General features: G+C 33.0%; 2 long non-coding RNA genes across 2 annotated transcripts; one reads left to right on the top strand and one right to left on the bottom strand.

Annotated features, from left to right (window-relative positions):
• Positions 1–13,069: 13,069 nt before the first annotated feature.
• LOC140035309 (uncharacterized) lies at positions 13,070–15,420 on the bottom strand. Its single transcript, XR_011839349.1, has 2 exons — positions 14,671–15,420; positions 13,070–13,333 (listed from the first exon to the last, which is right to left on the bottom strand). It is a non-coding gene; the product is annotated as an uncharacterized lncRNA (long non-coding RNA).
• Positions 15,421–15,849: 429 nt separating this feature from the next.
• LOC140035308 (uncharacterized) lies at positions 15,850–17,478 on the top strand. The gene is made up of 2 exons (XR_011839348.1): positions 15,850–16,024; positions 17,360–17,478. It is a non-coding gene; the product is annotated as an uncharacterized lncRNA (long non-coding RNA).
• The last annotated feature ends 2,616 nt before the right edge of the window (positions 17,479–20,094 follow it).

The raw sequence follows: 20,094 nt of genomic DNA, 5'->3' as shown, positions 1-20,094 counted from the left end.
GAACTGCAAAAAAAGATAAATGAATATGTACTGACCCATAACTTAAATTGGTGTCTATAAACAAATTACCTCTGGCACCATTCAACTTTATCAAATGAAAAAAAGATAACAAATCTTGGCAAATTTCAAATATTTTGCATATTTTTGTAGAAAATTTCAGTAGAACCTCCCTTATAATTGGAGGAAAATTCCCTGCTAACAAATTTAATTTTACAAGAATCAAATACAATCAGACTATTCGAGCAAATTTGCATATTTTATTATTCTACTCAGTAAAAAAGACAAAGTGTCAGATGTTCAACATTATGGAATAATTACAATACCTCTTGAGGATGTAGGCTTGTCGGCTAATCTCGAAATACGGGCACGACATGCCGTGCAATTTTGTATAGATCAAACTCAACATTCCACCTACATAAAATAAATGAGGGGTCTTTTTTTAGAACAAATGATTGTTATTTGAGTTACAAATTATAGTCATAACCATAAAAGATATATGGTCATTGACCTCCATATGGACCAAGATATTGCTCCAACTGCTGCACACGGTCAGGGCGCATATTAGGTATACATTCCCATACCTATAGTTGTAAAAAACCTTCAATTATTATACAATTGCAATAATATAATAGTTAAATTATTTCACTTTTATTGAGTGTAACGTACTTGGAGCAAAAATAATGGATCTACAATAGCCGATTTAGAGGGAGATGTGCTTGTACACAAAGATTGATAGAGAATCACCAAAAGCGCACTATTTCAACTGTATTGCCCAATAGTTTTCAAGTCTCATAATAAGAGAAAATACATTAGCGGGACTTTATTTTCTAACTTATTGGATAATAAGTGGTCACATAATATCAGGAGGAGGTAGATGCGTGCTTGCTGTCTACATTCGACATCCGAAGCATCAAGGGGTAGCTCTGTATCTAATGCTCTAGAAAAACACCCCAATTTTAACCTTTGTCCATTAAAATCTAACAGCATAGGAGAAAAACGAATAAGTTCCTCACATAAGAGTCCCCACTACTGGGTACTACGAGATATATATATATATATATCCCTGTAACTAGAGGACCATCAATATGTAGTCTACATTGGATCTCTACATCTTATAAAGTCATCGTATTCTCTCCAACGGGTAGATGAAAGGTACGAGTCTCGGGCCATTATTGCTCCACCAAACTGGTGATCAGAATATGATCAACCATCATATATTCACTCTCAAACACCCCTTCAAACATTGTCAATCGAATATAATGCCGAACCTATTCAGAGATAGGTGCATGCTCCTGTTAGGATTACATGGTTCCCTATCTCTAAATTATTTCAATCAAAATCTATAATTCAGATAGTTTCTTCTGTTGTGACCCAAGTGATGACAATTTGTACATCTTCTTAGTTCTTCTGGGTTTTTCTCATCCATCTTGTTTTGAATACTTCTAACTTGTACCCGTTCTACCCGACATGCAATATATTTATTTCTATCTACTTATAGCTCTCAATCAGGATAGAGCCAAGTGTCCGGATGCATAAAGGATTAAACCTTCCTAAATACTCTACTAACCACCTCTTTTTTATAAACTAAGAATCCACAGGCAATTCTGGATTGTTCGCTCTATTCCTGCACACTGTCATGACATGTAAACAAGGAAGCCTATACTGCTGCCACTTGCCATCAAAATACGTCATCGTTTGTGTATTACCCCCTTTGTCATCCATGCATCGGTCTGTGACAATCTTGTATAACTTTGATGAGCCATCGAATTCCACAATCCTGTGGAATCCCGCTTTCTGATCAGAATTGTTAAATCGCTACCATATGATTGAGAAAAAAAGGATTAAAATAATGTCTAGCATCTTTCCTCCTTGTTTTAAATAACTCAACTGTCTGATGAAATGTCATATCAACACAAATCTGAATTGACAAGTGAGGTGGCCCTCTAAATATATTATTATAATTTTCAGATATGTTAGAAGTAAGAATACCCAACAATGCTCACCGTCATGTGTTAGGCACAAATTTTCGAATCCAATGTCAGATAGATAAATCCACATATTTGAAAACATGCTTCTTATTTATCGCTTGAACTCCTGCCACTTGTGCAATTGTTTAGCCTTTCTCATTGCCCAACATAACCTTTTAAGGTGCAAACCTTTGAAATGTGTAATCAAATTGCTTTTAACATGTTATAGGCAAAACCTATGAAAAGCCAAAGGTTCATTTTAGTACTTAAACTCTGTCACGGCATGAATGATATTATTTTGATGATTCAAAATGATACCAATAAGGTACCGGTCATAGACCACATGGTATCTAAATTGCTTCATGAACCATGACCAACTGGAAATAATCTACTCATCGACTATGGCGTAAGCAATTAGAATTATTTTGTCATTCGCATCTTGCGAAACTGCAACAAGTAGTTTGACGTTGTATTCACTGCGCAAATGAGTGCCATTAACATATATAATTGGCCTACACATATAAAACGCATCAATAGTCTGTTCAAAAGTCCAAAATATAAACTTAAATGGCCTGACTCGATCTGTACTGTCCGAATGATGGAACCACTTCACCATAGTTTTTTGATTGGACTGCATAAATACAATCTCAATTGCTTTACGTCTGGCGTACTAGGTTTTTTTGTAAGAAACATCTACTTTCAAAATTGTCTTAACATAACTTATTATGTTTTTATTTTAAATCCAAAATCATCTTCAATGCTACGAATTATGTGCCTAGCAATCACTAATGAAGTAAGCCTTGTATTGCTGTTACTTACCAAGTCACCCAAACAGTTATGGTCATTGACTCATTTGGTTATTTACCACAATCCATGAGTCTTTTTTTTTTTTAAATTGTTCTAACACACCAGTCACATGTCAGATACGATGAGGCATTTGCAGTGGCAGTGCTCTTATCAAATGCAAAATTGCATTTGGCAACCCATATATTACTCTTGCTCTCAATAATCTTGAACTCCTTATTATGATTTATGAACCACATCCTAATAGCCCTACTAAGTTGTTGCTTGCTCTCAAATCTCATATATAGCAGTATATTATTATTTTTCTCACTGAATGTGATAATGCGCTCCAAGTTACCTTTATCAGTACAGTCATCATCGTCTGTGCTTCCATACTCGAAGAAGAATGCCAATTTCCTTAAAACATACGAGAGGCTGCCATAAGCAATGTATCATGCATTATCTCCTCACTCAGTATTTGCATTTATGTTGCCATTAAAGGGCTGTTGGGTCTCAAGATCCATTCATAATCCATAGGCTTCATGCTTCCCATTTGAGTCGCTAGCAGACACATCTTGCAACTCAGACTCTTCTACATCTTTGGCATCAATTTCCGGATTATCGTCTCTCTTTGAAGCAAGGAGCTTGCCATACCCACTAACATATACTTCATCTTCAATTATTCTAGGATGAATTGGATCTGGGATGGACTCAAAGCCATAAGAAAACAAATGATACGAGAATCCCGAATCTTTAAAACTTTGAATCGAGTCAAGGCCGTAAACATATTCAACATTACCCTTGGGCCTTGCTGTGATCCTTGGTCCTGATGAGTCCCTAGCCAAATCTCCCTATGTATATTGGGAAGCCGATGCTGTCTCCCAAACTACTACACTAGAATGGGATCGTAACTTTGTTGAATCCATGCATGCATGGATAAGTGACATCATTGGACCAATATTGCTTGTTGGTGGAATTAATATGGTACTAACTCTAGGAATTTGGATAATTTCCTCCTTCTCGATATTCAGCTCTGCTATGTATGGAACTATTTCATTCCATAGATCATACATTATGTCCAAAGTTTTATTATCCTCTACTGTAGAAACATTTATAAGAAGTACGGCCACAAGGTAGACGAAGAAACAAATTCAACTTGAACATCCACTATCGGCCCCCCATATATTGATAAATTCTGTTAACCAACTTCTCATATCCAATTCTATGTTGCAATGTGACCATACGATTGAAAGTACGAGGTAAGTAACAAATTGATCTATCCTCGTAATGTATTTTACCTCCTGAATAAAGAAACATTCACGAAGATCTTTCTATAGACATATGTGTGACATATATACCTAATTCAGGAAAAAAGTATTAGAATTAGTAGTATAAGAGTCCAAACTAGTTGTTGTGTTAGGGCTTTCTAATCATTTTTTAACAAACCCAACAAAATTCAAAAAAATTTCAATAGCATCTTCCCTAACAATCAGCTAAAACTCTCTATAAACAAGTCCAAATTTTTTTAAGTATCAATGCATTGTGAATCATTACCATTTCTTAGATAGCTGAACAAAAAACTACAATAATAATATCATGTATATAGCAGAATGTGAAACTAAAATAATTTTCTAGATAGTCCGCTGTCCTTCACATACATGCAATTAAAAGATACATTACAAGAAAGGGCCTAACTTTAAATTCATCAAGTCACCATAAAATAAATCCAAAAAATATTCAAACAGCCTCTTCTACCAACAAAAATTTAAAAAACTGGAACATTAATTTGACTTCAATTATATCTAGTTGTAAACTAATAAACTTACCCAATGACTTGTCTCAGATTCCAAAGATGCACTTCTGTGGATTTGATCCTAGAGGTACCAATCCAGGCATCTTCAAGTGATAGTCATCAACTTTGTACGCACCTATATGAACATGACGGAGATAACGGAGAACCAAAGAATTAAAAAAAATTTAATTGCAACACGAATTTGTCAAAACCAATTAAGCTCATTAGTAAAATTTTTGAAAAAATTTCGACAGAGTCTCCCCTATAAATGGGCTAAAACTCCATGCCAACCAATCCAAGCATGTATGAATTTTGAAAGATACTTTAATTAATCATTTAAAAGATTAGGATACATCCTTCAAATACTTCCACATCCACCAAATACTTCAAATTTGTAAATTTTATGATTCGAAAGTAAAACTGGATAAAAGAGCATTAAAACAAAATAATAAGGCCAAAAAATTGAAGAGATAAGGCAATGCGAATTGAGCTCACTCAAAGATAGGAATGTTAGTGCAACTTATAAAGCCTTCCACAGAGTAAATGCTCCATTCTTTGTTGTTATCCTGATTTACTTCTTTGATCAGTTGTGACTGTTGTTCAACTGTTTTATACCTTAGCTAGGATTATGTTTGTGAAGCATAATATGAGATTGACCGCTGATGAGAAAGTTGCTTTCGTTTTTAGTTGAAAGTATATCTTGTTCAGTTGATCTTAGTATATATATATATATATATATATATATATATATATATATATATATATATATAATAATTAAATTAGTCAAATTGAGCATAAATTCGACAGCAATTATATCTAGGTTTTCAAGAACAAAAGCTACATTATAAATCCATAAATGTTCAAACAGCCTCTTCTACCTACAATAATTTAAAAAACTAGAGCATAAATTTGACAGCAATTATATCTAGATTTTCAAGAATGAAAGCTACATTGTCTTTTCCTTAGGACAAAATCCAAATTTCCAAGTCACCAGTAATTTGGTCGTCAAAAGATGTATCTCTTGATTTGTCACGTTCGCGACAGTGGGAGGGGTCAAATAAACCTTACTTGTTCAAGTCAAATGAACTTGTTCATATAGTTGGACAAATATCGTAAATCTAAAGAAAGGTAACCATATTAAAGTCGTAAACTTATAAACTTACCTAATAACTAGTCTCAGATTCCAAAGATACACTTCTGTGGATTTGATCCTACTGGTACCAACCAAAGTCTCGGAGTTAATGACGAGCCAAAAAATTAAAAAAAAAAAAAAATTAATCGCAGCACATATTTGTCAAAACTTTTTAAACAACGTAGTACAATTTTTGAAAATTTTTGACAGCCTCCCCTATAAATGGGGCTAAAACTCCCTACCAACTAATCCAAATACATGAATTTTGAAAACTACTTTTAAGTTAATATTCGCCAAATGCTTTAGTAGTAACTCATAAGGAACTAATGGGTACAATGAGAAGTCAGCAAAGTGAGAGTTGGATTGTTCAAAAGCTTGGTGGTTCTGAATATAAAGGACACTACAATGATGTGTGGTGTCTGGATGAGAGTTACAACTGGAGCCAATGTCAGTTTTAGGGGTGAGCAAAAAAACCCATCGACCCGAAAATCCGAGCAATCCGATCCGCACCGAAAATTAGGATATCCAATCCGATTTTTATCAGCGGAGCAGATGAGGGTCAGATACCCGTAAAATTCGGATATGGATACTGGTTACAACAATAAAAACCTGTGGGTACCCGACCCGGGTATATTATATAAATATTAAAAAATATAGGGGTAATTTTATAATTTCCTTAAATTATTAACCCTAAAGACCTAAATTTTATCGATGTTCAGTTTTTCACTTTCCAAGTTTCTCTCTATCTTCAGTCTTCAGCCGAATATCTCCTCTTCTTCTCTCCAATTTTCACCACAACAATTCCAAATTTCTCTTCAATTTTCATCACTTCATCTACAAATACACTTAGAATCATGAGAGAATCACAACCCATTCCTGATTTTCTGGTGCTCCTCAAAGCAAGCCTCGAGCAGAAGCTGCAGAACGCTGGAACGTCAATGCAAACTCTCAACCTCGTAAGTGAACCCTAGTATTTTCGGTGAATCTGTGATGCCCACTACCCAGATTCTTGATAGGAGTAATGGATTTTTTAATGGATTAAATCAGAAAATAAGGAGGGGGGAGGGAATAGCTTCATTGCTAGGTGACAGAAAGGTGGAGTTGGAAAGTGCAGAACTCACACTTATTGACTTTGTTGATGCTTCTTAAATAATTAAAGTTTACTTGCCTGTACTTCTGTAGTTATTCGCATCAGCATGTAGCATCTCTTTCAGCTTATGATTTCTTGAATTTTAGTGGGCTTGTGAAAGTTGTTAGGTTGGGGGAATTTGTTTCTAGAACCAAGAGTTGCTGAAGTTGATTTGGTTGGCACTTCCTTTTCTGTTTTTGTTTATGTCGAAGCTGAATTTGGCACTTATTCTCTATGTTTTATTATTCTGGTTTAGTAATTAATTGGAAAGTGATATTTGTTGTGCTTGAAAAATGGATATTAGTAAACATGAATTATAAGGGCGGGTACTCGATGACCTGCCCCTTTTTTTCGAGTACCCGGTCCTCGGGTATCCGGAGATAAGTGGAGCGGATTAGGGTAAAAAAAATAGTGATCAGATAGGTTAGGATCGGGTCAGCTAAATCACATTTGGGACAGGTACTCGACCCGTGCCCACCCCTAGTCAGTTTATTTGAATAAGTATTCTAAAAGTAAGTTACTACTAATTGATTAAAATAATTTCCAAGAAAAAATAGCTTTGCAAGATAGAGGAGAATGTTAAAGCATTGAATTACATAGTGCAGTTCCTTTTCGGATCCATTTGAAAATTCAAAAAAAATGACTCTGGCCTTGCTATTAATTTTCTACATTCTAGAACTATTTATTGGTTTTCGACAAAAACTGCCCGTGGGACTAGATGCTTAATGTCTTCCTCATTATTCTAGTGACTGAACAAGTCACAACAATTTAGAACACTGCAAACTGTGATATCGTACTTTGCTATAAGAGTTGATTGCAAGGCTAAAAACTAAAAATTCTGGTAAAATGTCTGTGCTTGTTTAATTATTGGTACATCTTCTCGGATTAGCAGATGGGTCAATCTTCTCAACTTACACAGACAAACTAATATACTTTGCAACATCAGAAGCTGAGAAAAAAAAAAACCAAAAAGCTAAAGTAAAAGTTTCACTATTTCGTCACCATCATACTCTCTAGTTTTGATCGGCCAAAACATTAAAAAAAAAAAAACCGACTTCTTCTTCGAACAAAATAAAAAAAAAAAATTGTAAAACAAAGACCCATTTGTAAGTTGGTTCATAGGAAAATACGGGCTCCAAGAATAGAGGGGGACAATGGCGCTGTAAAGACACTGGATGAGGTGTAAATATGAACGGAAAAATCGTTCAAAACATCTTTCACATTTTGTAAAATAACTTTTTTGTCTCTCATTTTTACATTAGTCAAATTTGATCCCTATTTAGGTTTCTAACTAATTTTTTATCAGAATCCACCATATTTCTTGTACGTGATCATTTTTTAATGGCAAAATTGTCAAATCAAAATTTATATAATCTGATCCATAGTCTCTCACATTTTATAAAATAAATTTTGTAATCCCTAATTGATCATATGTATGAATAGCTTTTCTTTTTTAAACCCCTGTATATATCTATTTGATTTTACCTGAACAGTACGAATAACATATAGATGTATATATGAGTTTGAAAAAAGTGTTAGTTTTTCACTTATGTTCATGTTCTTTTACTCAAAAATTGTAAACAAAGAAGATGTTTAATCCTGAACATTATCGAATATTTATATCGAATTATTTGGACAAAAAAATAAATAAAGAAAAAGTATGACAAAAAGAAGTAAGTGTTTAGCACTTTCAAATTTTTAAAACAATCACAAAAGTAATTCAACTGTTGGTTTTAAAGGTGGTGAGTAGAAACTCTAGATTTAAATTACAATTTGTTAGTATGACTATTGAATTCGAGTTAGGACTCATTAATTAGATGATCTTATCATACAATTCAATAAATGAATTATTACCAAAAAAGAAAAGGTAACAAATATTAAATAGGTTCACATAGTAAAATCAAATAGATATATATATATATATATACGGGGGTTTTAAAATAAAATTGTTAGTTTTAAACCCATGTATATATCTATTGAATAGCATGTGTACGACTACAATTAGGCTATTTAGGTGAAATCAAATAAAAACATATTACATACTATTCGTACTGTTCAGGTGAAATTAAACAGATATATACATGGGTTTAGAAAAAAATAAACTATTTGTACACATGGTCAATAAGGATGAAAAAAATTATTTTGTGAAATGTGAGTGATGAAAAATTCATTTTGTGAAATATGAGAAACAAAATAATTCATTTTATGAAATGTGATAGACTATGGATCGAATTATGTAAATTTTGGTTTGATAATTTTACCCCTAAAAATGATCATATATTAGGCATATGGTGGATTTCGACAAAAAAACTAGTCGAAAACCTAGGTAGGGATCAATTTGATTAATGTGAATTTGTAAGTGACGTAAAATTATATTTTTATAATTGAGGAACGAAAAAAATTATTTTAAAAAATGTGAGTAACGTATTGAACGATTTTCCCAATATGAACCATAGGATTTTTGCTATGAGCCATAGGAAAACACTGTCATTCCTCTGTAAATACACTGCCATGGGTCATTTTTTCACCAGAAAAAGAAAAAAATCAAAATAACATTTGGAGATAACAACGGGCTCCAAGCCATCTTCTTTCGACTCCGGACAAAAGCATCAGAAAACTTGCCTCATTCACCGAATGATACCTGTAGCATCAACATAATGGTCTCCATTTTGCAGCTTTTCTACGCTTGAAATTTTTGGCGAGAGCTTCCGAGGCCGTAGGATGAAAGAAAATTGCCTCCAATTTGTACCTCCTCTTAATGGATGTTGCTGCTCCGCAGATTTGAATGATGGATTTGGGATGGAATTTGGGTTCAATTTGCAGTTCCCAATTTTGTCGTTTCTTAGTCTGATTAAATGAGCTAATAGAGTTCAATGGAGGTCCAACGAGCTCTGCTTTTTCTTTTGACTGAAAGATCAAGGACCTCGCATTTTTCAAATGCAAGGTACACTTTAAAAAAAAAATAAAAAAAATGCTACCTCGCATTCACCGAATGCGAACTTACTTAATTCGCATTCACCGAATGCAATTTGGACAACCTAATTTTAGAAATGACTCAACAAATAACCTCTCTTGTATAAACATTTTTTTCATAATAATTTAAGAATCTACTCCAGTTAATAGTCTAGTGTGACGTAGTCAACCATTTTACATCATTGAGTATTAAAATTTGCATTTTGCTGAAAAAAAAAGAAAGATAACAAAAAAAATAAAAAGATGAAATATCAGTGAAACACAGAGCAGGTGAAACAGAATAATAATAACATTAAAAAAGAAAAAGTAGCAATTAACTTTTATCTTTAAATAAAATTGCAAAATTTTATTGATAGAGAATTGAAGCGCAGATAAAGTAACATATGCACGCTAACTGTACATCAATGATTCTCTATACCTTTTTACAACAACAAATTTTTATTCATCTATCAAACTCTATCAAAACATTTATGGGAAATACCCCACTCAACAATCAGCAACCAATTCTCCTGAATCTCTAGCACATCTCTCTATGAGGCTCTGATATATGAGATGGTATCGATAATCTGACCTACTATAACCACAGCATATACATTTTCATTCTGGAATAGCACCCGCTTCCTAACTTTGTAGATGGAGTATACAGAGACAACAAGAGCAAGCATTCGAAATTTATCAATAAAGCATGTAGACATCCAATGCCCACAAATCCAGGACAATTCCATTAAAGAAAATAACAATTATTAAAGAAAAGGTAGCAATTAAAGAAAATAACAATTATAGGAACCTCCTCGAACGCTCTCTTTTTTTTTTTTCTTTTTTCTACATATTCTTTTCTCACGGTTGTATAGTAGTGTCACGAATAATATATACTCTAAATTCTTTTTCCGAACTAATCAATAATCATTATTTTTGTTATACAAAACGCTAAGAATAATACAAAGGGTCGAGATTGTGTACTTCATAAAAGATTTAATGTATACGTACATGCACTAAAGTTCTCACACATTCATTTGATGTAACAAATTTGCGTATACAAATATACTAGATCATACATAAAAACTAGGGGAGAGGCCTACGTAATACGTGGGAATTGGTACCTATGTTGTGGAAAAAAAAAGTATTGAAGAGGAGATTAATGAATTTGAAACATCTAGTTAAGAAGAAGGTGAAAGAAATATGAGAAGTATGTAAAGGATGAAAAGTAGTATAATAAAAACTAACTTATATACTAAAGAATTGTAATCCTCTCAATTTATGAAAATCTCTACGTAGAAGTGTTCGGATTGTAAATTATTTGAGATATTTTTACTGTAACACTTTTTGTGATGTGATGTATGTGAAATAAAAAGGTAATTGAGAAGATAAAAATGTGTATTGAAAATTGTAATGGTGATGTAAGCAAATATATTTGGGCAAATAATCTGCCGTCCAAACACAAGGATGAAGGGAAAATAAGAATACAAAATAACATAAGGACATGAGAAATTATTAACATAACTGCACAATAATGCATAATTTAAAATTACCTTTAACCATAGTAACTTCACACAACTTTTGACACATAAATGTAACTATTGTGTGTAAAATTATCTTGGCATAAATTGTCAATGAATATAGTTTAGGAGCATCCTTGAAATTCTTGAAATTTTTTCCAGCTGCAAATTTCCCTAGTGAATTTTCAAGATAGTGCCTAGAACAAAAACATATAAACATAAAATGGCTTCACAAATGGCGTTGCTAAAAGAAATAATGCTCATTCTTTTACTCTGGTATTTATGGAATGAAGTACATGATAGGAATTTGTTAATGTCAACGAAAACATTGTTAAATAACTTATTGACTTTTTTATTTTACAAAATTTTGTACCTTGATAAATCAAACACCAAAATGTGGATGTTAGCCGCTCAAAATCAAACCTGATTCTAAAGAAAATAGAGTTAAACAATTTAATAGAAACAATTAATAATGAAGCAATCTATAGTTCGACAAGTGTTCGTTTCGTGAGCCAAATTTTGGGTTATCAAAAGCAATCCAACAACCATTGTTCTGCAATCCTACCCTATCATGCACCCTAGTGCCCTTCGTGGGCATGATAGGTGCATGACAGAATGCAGATAAGGGCACCCAATCCTACTTGTACAGATACATTGTTCTGCCGTCTTTTTTTTTTTTTTCATAGACAGAATAAACACACACACACAATTAGATAAGGGCACCCAATCCTACTTGTACTTGTACAGATAAGGGCAGATAAGGACACACAATCCTACTTGTACAGATAAGGTTATCTGCACCCAATCCTACTTATACAGATACAACAATCATAGTTCTGCGGTCTTTTTTTTTTTTTTTTTTCCATAGACAGAATAAACACACACACACAATTAGATAAGGGCAGATAAGGGCACCCAATCCTACCTACTTGTACAGATAATACTTGTACAGATAAGGGCAGATAAGGGCACCCAATCCTACCTACTTGTACAGATAAGGTTATCTGCACCCAATCCTACTTGTACAGATACAACAATCATTGTTCTGCGGTCTTTTTTTTTTTTTCCATAGACAGAATAAATACACACACACAATTAGATTAGAAATACTCAGAAGTCATCGCCAAATTGAGTCAGAAAACTAATCTAAGGGAGACCCATAAACCAACACCATCCAGCCAATCGGTGACAGAAGGTGCGGTTGAGGATCTTAAACCCTCCCCTCCCCCGCGAGCACACCCTCGCCAAAATCTGCGGAGTAACATTTTTTGACTTTCAAAATATGAGCTTATTATATGATATACTAGTGCTCGGCTCACGTATACACTGGGATTTCGAGTCTTGCTTTAATTAGGCTGAACCTAATGAAATCCAAATTCCACTAGTCTAATATATTGCAGCTTTTATTACGTTACGTGCCCTTAGGGGTTGGCACTCCACTAGTTCCATGGTTGCTTCTAGTGTGCAAAGTGCGAATTTCTTCCTACCATGGGCAGAACCAATGTTTTTAAACTCGGACCGGCCAGTGAACCGGAGAGGGGGGCGGTTCACGGTCCGACCGGTCGGACCGGCCGGTTCAACGGTTCTCTGTTTTTTTTTTTTTTTTTTGCAGCTTTAATGCTAAATATTTCATAGGTCTTCACTGTACAGTCTACATTGGAACTTGACGGTTAATGTACATTCTAACATGGTTATTAATAACTTAAGTCCCTAAAATACATTCATCAATATAACTTAAAACTAAATTTAAGTTGAGATAATAATAAATTTTTTAAAAATTATACATGAAACCTGGAATGACAAATATAACTAAAATATCATAATTCACCGCAAGTTTTTATAAATTCATTACAAACATAAATAGATATAGCCCAAATATTCACCAATTATCACAAACAAAAACACACAAATAACTAAAATAAATATTGACATTCTTTCACAATTCCAAAAAAGTCCATAAAAGAGTTCAACTCATATTCAAGGCATACAATTTGAATAACAAATGTCCATCATTGGCATGACAAGGCATGAGCACCCCCTTCACAATTTCATCAATTTAACCTGAAAAAGTTAAAAAGTTTATTACAAAAAATATAAATCAAATTGGTGAAACTAAAAAAAAAAGCCAAAAAATTTTGAAAAACAAAGATACAGCCAATTTCTATGATCATTCAACTAATTTCCTTGTGCTAATGGCAATATATCAAAAGAAAATTTTAGGTTAGGAAGTGAATAAATAGTTTTACCACTAATGTAAACAATCCAACACTTCTTACTTTTAGAGTATTAATAATCAACAGTAATTAAATAAGCTAAAGCTGCCAAACTTTATAGAATATAGCACCAAATAAATCTCCCGAGCTTTGAATGAAAGAGATATAATTTCTTATGATCCTAGTTGCTTTTAACAAATAAAAAGCAATTTATTTTGTAATTTTTTGTAGCCCGGATGGATTTAAAGAATATATATGTGTGTGTTATTGTCTAGGTAAATTGAACAAGCCATAAAAATATACCCAGTCATAACACCAATGATCAAGCCATAAAAATATACGAGATGAAATCTAAAAAAAAATAAAAAAAATCTCCTATAACTGAAGTATATTGCATATCTCCACAAAAGACAAACATTTGAGCCGTATGAACTTTGAACATTTGAGCAGAAATTAGTTTTTGGTCACAGAAATTAATTGAATAAAAAAAGGGCATACGGTTGCATACTATAATTATAAATCATAAATTAGTTGCATACGGTTATTGTCACAAACAATATCAATGGAACAAAAAAAGGGCATTCCAAATATTAATTCCAGAAAAATACAAAATTAAAAAACCAAACATGACTAATTTTATTAATTTGATGCTTCATCCAAAAAATAACTTCTCCAAACACGACTGCCAAATAATTTATGATTCATAAACGGATGAAAATTTGGAGGAAAAAAAAGAAGAAAATACGAAAAATCCACTAAAGATAATATAGAAAACAAAAATCAAGAAAAGGCAAAAAAAAGCCGTATGAACTTTGAACATTTGAGCAGAAATTAGTTTTTGGTCACAGAAATTAATTGAATAAAAAAAGGGCATACGGTTGCATACTATAATCATAAATCATAAATTAGTTGCATACGGTTATTGTCACAAACAATATCAATGGAACAAAAAAAGGGCATTCCAAATATTAATTCCAGAAAAATACAAAATTAAAAAACCAAACATGACTAATTTTATTAATTTGATACTTCATCCAAAAAATAACTTCTCCAAACATGACTGCCAAATAATTTATGATTCATAAACGGATGAAAATTTGGGGAAAAAAAAAAAGAAAATACGAAAAAATCCACTAAAGATAATATAGAAAACAAAAATCAAGAAAAGGCAAAAATTAAACTTACCAAGATGCAAAGCTTTGGAGTCCCGTCTAAAAATAATAGTGTGCTGATCTTGTTGTGGATATTTGGATGTGGAAGGATGATGAAGAAAAAAAAAATAGATTAACTGGAAATTGAAGGAATGGAGGAACTAAGAAAGTGAGAAAGTGAAGTGAAGCCAAGGAGAAATGAGAAATGGTGCCGTCGCCCGTCTGTGCGTTTGTGGCTTTGTGCGGCTGAGAAAGAAATTAAGAAAGTGAATTGAATGAATGGTGCCGTCTGAAGCCAATGCTAGGGTTTTTTTTATTTAATCTAATTTTATATTTTGATTAGATTAAGTATAATTCTACACAAGAAAAGGCTTGTCCCTCGGTTGTAGATTGGTGGTAAGCATACTCCTTGTGATCATGATGGCCTGAGTTCGAATCTTAGCTGCTGCCTCTATTGTTATTATTGTTTTCAATTTCAGGTCTATTGCTTGAAAATTTATGAACCGGCGGTTTACGGTTTAAACGGTTTTTAACGGTTCGTCCGGTTCATCCGATTCTTAGCGGGTTTTCATTAGTTTCCGGGTGTGATGCTGGACCGGACCGTTGATACTACCGGTTCGCGGTCGGACCGGTCGAACCGGCCGGTCCGGTCTGGTTCTGAAAACATTGGGCAGAACCACTACAATCACAACAACTCAGCGTGGGACCATTGTGAAAAGCTTACGAGTCCACATAGGCTTTGGCAACCGGTAGGCAACCGGTAGCTCATTTTCAGAACCGGACCGGACCGGCCGGTTCGACCGCGAACCGGTAGTATCAACGGTCCGGTCCAGCATCACACTCGGAAACTAATGAAAACCCGCTAAGAACCGGATGAACCGGATGAACCGTTAAAAACCGTTTAAACCGTAAACCGCCGGTTCATAAATTTTCAAGCAATAGACCTGAAATTGAAAACAATAATAACAATAGAGGCAGCAGCTAAGATTCGAACTCAGGCCATCATGATCACAAGGAGTATGCTTACCACCAATCTACAATCGAGGGACAAGCTTTTTCTTGTGTAGAATTATACTTAATCTAATCAAAATATAAAATTAGATTAAATTAAAAAAACCCTAGCATTGGCTTCAGACGGCACCATTCATTCAATTCACTTTCTTAATTTCTTTCTCAGCCGCACAAAGCCACAAACGCACAGACGGGCGACGGCACCATTTCTCATTTCTCCTTGGCTTCACTTCACTTTCTCACTTTCTCAGTTCCTCCATTCCTTCAATTTCCAGTTAATCTATTTTTTTTTCTTCATCATCCTTCCACATCCAAATATCCACAACAAGATCAGCACACTATTATTTTTAGACGGGACTCCAAAGCTTTGCATCTTGGTAAGTTTAATTTTTGCCTTTTCTTGATTTTTGTTTTCTATATTATCTTTAGTGGATTTTTTCGTATTTTCTTTTTTTTTTCCCCAAATTTTCATCCGTTTATGAATCATAAATTATTTGGCAGTCATGTTTGGAGAAGTTATTTTTTGGATGAAGTATCAAATTAATAAAATTAGTCATGTTTGGTTTTTTAATTTTGTATTTTTCTGGAATTAATATTTGGAATGCCCTTTTTTTGTTCCATTGATATTGTTTGTGACAATAACCGTATGCAACTAATTTATGATTTATGATTATAGTATGCAACCGTATGCCCTTTTTTTATTCAATTAATTTCTGTGACCAAAAACTAATTTCTGCTCAAATGTTCAAAGTTCATACGGCTTTTTTTTGCCTTTTCTTGATTTTTGTTTTCTATATTATCTTTAGTGGATTTTTCGTATTTTCTTCTTTTTTTTCCTCCAAATTTTCATCCGTTTATGAATCATAAATTATTTGGCAGTCATGTTTGGAGAAGTTATTTTTTGGATGAAGCATCAAATTAATAAAATTAGTCATGTTTGGTTTTTTAATTTTGTATTTTTCTGGAATTAATATTTGGAATGCCCTTTTTTTGTTCCATTGATATTGTTTGTGACAATAACCGTATGCAACTAATTTATGATTTATAATTATAGTATGCAACCGTATGCCCTTTTTTTATTCAATTAATTTCTGTGACCAAAAACTAATTTCTGCTCAAATGTTCAAAGTTCATACGGCTCAAATGTTTGTCTTTTGTGGAGATATGCAATATACTTCAGTTATAGGAGATTTTTTTTATTTTTTTTTAGATTTCATCTCGTATATTTTTATGGCTTGATCATTGGTGTTATGACTGGGTATATTTTTATGGCTTGTTCAATTTACCTAGACAATAACACACACATATATATTCTTTAAATCCATCCGGGCTACAAAAAATTACAAAATAAATTGCTTTTTATTTGTTAAAAGCAACTAGGATCATAAGAAATTATATCTCTTTCATTCAAAGCTCGGGAGATTTATTTGGTGCTATATTCTATAAAGTTTGGCAGCTTTAGCTTATTTAATTACTGTTGATTATTAATACTCTAAAAGTAAGAAGTGTTGGATTGTTTACATTAGTGGTAAAACTATTTATTCACTTCCTAACCTAAAATTTTCTTTTGATATATTGCCATTAGCACAAGGAAATTAGTTGAATGATCATAGAAATTGGCTGTATCTTTGTTTTTCAAAATTTTTTGGCTTTTTTTTTAGTTTCACCAATTTGATTTATATTTTTTGTAATAAACTTTTTAACTTTTTCAGGTTAAATTGATGAAATTGTGAAGGGGGTGCTCATGCCTTGTCATGCCAATGATGGACATTTGTTATTCAAATTGTATGCCTTGAATATGAGTTGAACTCTTTTATGGACTTTTTTGGAATTGTGAAAGAATGTCAATATTTATTTTAGTTATTTGTGTGTTTTTGTTTGTGATAATTGGTGAATATTTGGGCTATATCTATTTATGTTTGTAATGAATTTATGAAAACTTGCGGTGAATTATGATATTTTAGTTATATTTGTCATTCCAGGTTTCATGTATAATTTTTAAAAAATTTATTATTATCTCAACTTAAATTTAGTTTTAAGTTATATTGATGAATGTATTTTAGGGACTTAAGTTATTAATAACCATGTTAGAATGTACATTAACCGTCAAGTTCCAATGTAGACTGTACAGTGAAGACCTATGAAATATTTAGCATTAAAGCTGCAAAAAAAAAAAAAAAAAAACAGAGAACCGTTGAACCGGCCGGTCCGACCGGTCGGACCGTGAACTGCCCCCCTCTCCGGTTCACTGGCCGGTCCGAGTTTAAAAACATTGATCATAGGTGAATTACGTAGCAGAGGAATGTGGGACTTTCTGAAGGATTTTTTTTTTTGAAGGACTTTCTAAAGGACTAAATTGCATATATGTCTATACATTAGATTGGGTTGATAAATTAATCATCATCTAGGTAAATGCTCAATTAGGGGAACATAAAGAACCAAGAGACAATAAGACATTAAATGCCAAATTTCTTTTCTCAAAACATGAATCCGATGCCATCATTTTCTAATTTTAATAATATTTAATTTTTGTGCATATGATTGTGAAAAATTCCTTCAATTTCTCTTATGATGGCCAACTTTATTGCTGAACCAAGAAACTAAAACTAATCTAAAACTAATTATTTACTGAAAGTTTATCATTCACTCTCACTATTATTAGTTAATGATAATGGGTTTTTTTTGAACCCATGAAATGTTTGGTAGTAACTAAAAAAATCCAGGTATACCTTTTATATTTTTCCCTTTTTCCTACTTCTTTTTCTTCAAAATTTTCTTCACTCTTTCAATTTGTTCTAGTATTTTTTTAATTTAATATTATACTGGTGTACATGACATTTTTAAGCGTATGCAAGTAATTAAAAGGGCTATTATCATTTTACCCCCTTAAACTATATCACTACTATCAGTTTACCCCCTAATGTGATTTTTTGGTCATTTAACACTCATAAATAATTCAACTCAACATGTCAATAAATCTTGAACAAAAATACCCTTTTATTCTATAGCATTACTAATTATTATTGTTACTTTATTTCTTTAAATTATAGTGATACAGTCGCTTTAATCCCTAACATTATTTTCTAGGCATTTTACCTCATTGTTAATCTAACTAGTATAGTAAAAAAAATTTTAAATGCATTTACCTTTTTTATATATAATTAAAAATAAAAAAGTTGGAATGGTTAGTCATCATTTTTTTTCACTTTAAAAGATCCCAAAACATAAAACTAAATTTTTTTCAAATTTATTTTTCACACTTATTAATACTACGAAAAGAAAAAGAGATAGGAAAGAATAAAACAAAAAATAGGGCCTGTTTGGAAGGTCTGTTTTTTACTAAGTTTTTATTATACTAGTTTTTTAACAACTTGTGCTACAGGAACCCCAAAAACTTATTAAATTTTTTAACCTACACACTTAAAATATCCAAAACACAACAAAAAAAATTCCCTTCCCCTTTTCTTCTTCATCCTCCCCCGCCACCACCTCCGTCGCCGGCTCCGATGCCGATTTCCGGTGCTGGTGCCGGTCTTCTTTTTTTTCCCCCTTTTTTTCCCTCTCCCCCTCTTCCTCCCTTGCCATCCTCCCCTCTTGTCTTTTTTTTTCTCTCTGCGTCTCCCCCATTTCCTCCCCCACCTCTTTGTGAAAAAAAAAAGAAAATAAAGATGGTGAGAAGCGGGAAGGGGAACAGAGGAGGCGGGGGGTGGCAAGGCAGAGAGGGAAGGGGCAGAGGTGGTGGTGGGGGGAGGGGAGAAGAAGGGGAAAGGGAGGATAGGGGTGGCGGGAGGTGGCATTGGAGGAGTTGCTGCTGGGGGTGGCGAAGGCAACGGGGAAAGGGGAGGGGGAAGAAGAAGAAGAAGAAGAAGAAGAAGAAGAAGAAGAAAAGAAAAAGGAAAGAAAGAAAAAGAAAGAGAAAGAGAAAGAGAAAAAGGGTTTGTTTGGATTGTGTTTTATTTGGAATATTTTACTGTAGCACTTTTTGTGATGTGATGTGTATGAGATAAAAAGGTAATTGGGAAGATAAAAAGGTATATTGAAAATTGTAATGATGATGTAAGCAGATAAAATTGAGGAAATAAAACACAATCCAAACAAACCCTAAAGAAAGAAAAAAAAGAAAAGGAAAAAAAAGTTTTTCACCTTATAAAAACTTCTACAAAATTTTTTCAAAAGCTTCTACAGTGTACTACAGTAAAGTTTTAGATAAACTCCCAAAAAATTCAGGTACCAAACAGGCCCTAGATTTTGCAAAGAAATAAAATAAAGAAGATTCTAACATTATCGTATTACTTTAAAGTTGTCGGTATTAGGATTAGAATTGAGTGATAAACAGAAAAGTAAAATGATTTTAAAATAATACAAATATTTAATTCTTTCTTATTTTTATTTTTTGAAAAAAATTGACCTCTCTCTCTCTCTCTCTCGCTTCCTCTCCCCCCTTTTA

This window comes from Coffea arabica, chromosome 2c (genome assembly GCF_036785885.1).
Source record: "Coffea arabica cultivar ET-39 chromosome 2c, Coffea Arabica ET-39 HiFi, whole genome shotgun sequence".
NCBI classification, from domain to species: Eukaryota; Viridiplantae; Streptophyta; class Magnoliopsida; order Gentianales; family Rubiaceae; genus Coffea; species Coffea arabica.
This window is presented reverse-complemented; position numbering and strand designations above follow the sequence as displayed.